Genomic DNA, 2227 nt, shown 5'->3' on the forward strand with positions numbered 1-2227 from the left:
AAGAACCTACGTGAGCATTCTGACCTGGCTGACTGCTCTTCCTACATGTCAGGAAATGTTATAGGAAGACAGGCCCTGTGTTTAGAACATGCTCATGTTTTCAAAACTGGCTTCATAACAGTCTTAGTTTACAAGTAAGATCATTCTAATCTGTTGTTCAGATTCAGAATTTAGGACAATTAACATCTGACCAAGGAAAACCAAGAATGAAGTGGTGTTTTAGATCAGGGTTAAAGTATATGAGCCAACATGTGAAGGAAAGCGAACACAACAGCCTCTCATGATATTCTGAAGTCTGGTCTTTGTCATTGATCCCTTGCTTTCATTACCATTGGATTCACCCATTGTATTGTTTAAAACAATATTTTTAAATAAAAAATCTTCTTTCAAAATATGCACACTTTTCTCTTCCACTCCATTCTAATGAAGGACACAATTTCCTGGCAGGAGGTGTTAACACTGGAATGAAAAATTAGATTGTAATATTGTAGGCCTGTCTTCTGAAAGATAAATGGAAAGCAGGATTTACTCAAAACACTGATAATATCTTGAAATACTCATTTGTCTTTAAAAGTGTATTAAATTCTATCTAGTTTCCAAGTTGTCTACAGTATTTTAAAACTGCTTGGGGAAAATACAGTAGGTTGTTTTTCCTAAGCAATTACAATTCTGTATCTCACTGAAACTCAGTCTACTGCTAACTATAAGGAGAACCATTCCGATTCCTGTATCCCACATGATTCAATGAATGCTTAAAGAGCTGTCAAACACTCTAGCTGTTTTCAGTTCTATCTCACTGCACACAGAAGAAAAAAATGACAGACTACGAGAATCCTGCAAACTTCTAACTACCACATTTACTTGAATCTACAATTCAGCATGGGGAGAAAAGCCCCTTGTCTTGGATTTGAGTAAAAAGGGGGGGGAGGGGTGCAGGGGGGACAGGTTGCTGCTGCAACTCTAGCTTCATCCCAACCAGGGCCCAGAGTCAAGTCATAGCTACTGCCCTTCCCTCCTCCCCACACTGCTCTGCCACCTTTGTTTTGGGCCATTGCATCCCCCGTGCCACCTCTGCTTCCCACCATGCCATCTAACTTCCCCCTCCCCGCCACTGCTGCTTACCCTGAATTGTGGCTCTCCAACTCCTTGCTGCAGCATGGCCAGTCAGGTTGCTTGACTCCCCTGCTGTGTGTCTTCCTACCATCTTAAATTGAAATAGTCTTGAATTCAGGTAAATGCAGTATACACACTTCGCTTTCTGCACTATGCCTGAGACTATTTGCCATGCTTAGAGTTAAGGCTTTCAGCCTGCAGGTTTAAATTGCCTTTCAGTGAGGTATTTCTATACATGAGTAAAGATAGCAGAGCCAGGCTGTTAGAGTACATTCTCTGTGTTTTGATAATTATTGGAATGCAGTGAAAAAGTACTGCGAGTTGCCTTACTGTTAACTCTGCCTCTTGCTCTTTTCAAGATGCATGCTATGACTTTAGTGGTGGGGAAGGGGTGGGAACGGAGAAGAAGCCTTTTGGCAATGACCCTACCTCTCCAAGTTGCCCTCAGATCATGGCACAGGGCTAAAACCACAATGGCAGAGCCCTGGATTAATAGGGAACCTACATCCAGAATTGCTTTAAACTGGTCCTGAAACAGTAGTTAAGTTACAAGCTTATATAAAATGACAGTATCAGAAAAGTCACTGATAGCCATTAATATCTTATAGCTCTATTTAGCACCTATCAGTCCTCTCTGGAAAAGCCTAGGCCCAAGAATAGTATTACATTCCAAGACTAAAGACCTCTCTATGAGGAGACCCTGCTCTTTTGCTTGTTTTAAAGAAGTGGTCACTAATTTCACTGCCTCCCTTGATTTCAACTTATGAAGTTGCATCAGGAGGCTGAACGTGAGTCGGCAACGTGGGGAGGCGGCTAGGAAGGCCAACTGCACCTTGTCGTGCATTCACAGATGCATCTCAAGCAGGTCCAAGGAGGTGATCCTCCCCCTTTATGCGGCACTGGTCAGGCCGCAGCTGGAGTACTGCATCCAGTTCTGGGCGCCGCACTTTAAGAGGGATGTGGACAACATCGAGAGGGTCCAGAGGAGGGCCACTCGTATGATCAAGGGACAGCAGGGTAGGTCCTATGAGGAAAGGTTGCGGGACCTGAACCTGTTCAGCCTTCAAAAGAGAAGGCTGAGGGGGGATCTTGTGGCCTGTTATAAACTGGTTAG

This window comes from Gavialis gangeticus, unplaced genomic scaffold, assembly GCF_001723915.1.
Source record: "Gavialis gangeticus isolate Ggan-Ray unplaced genomic scaffold, GavGan_comp1, whole genome shotgun sequence".
Classification (NCBI taxonomy): Eukaryota; Metazoa; Chordata; order Crocodylia; family Gavialidae; genus Gavialis; species Gavialis gangeticus.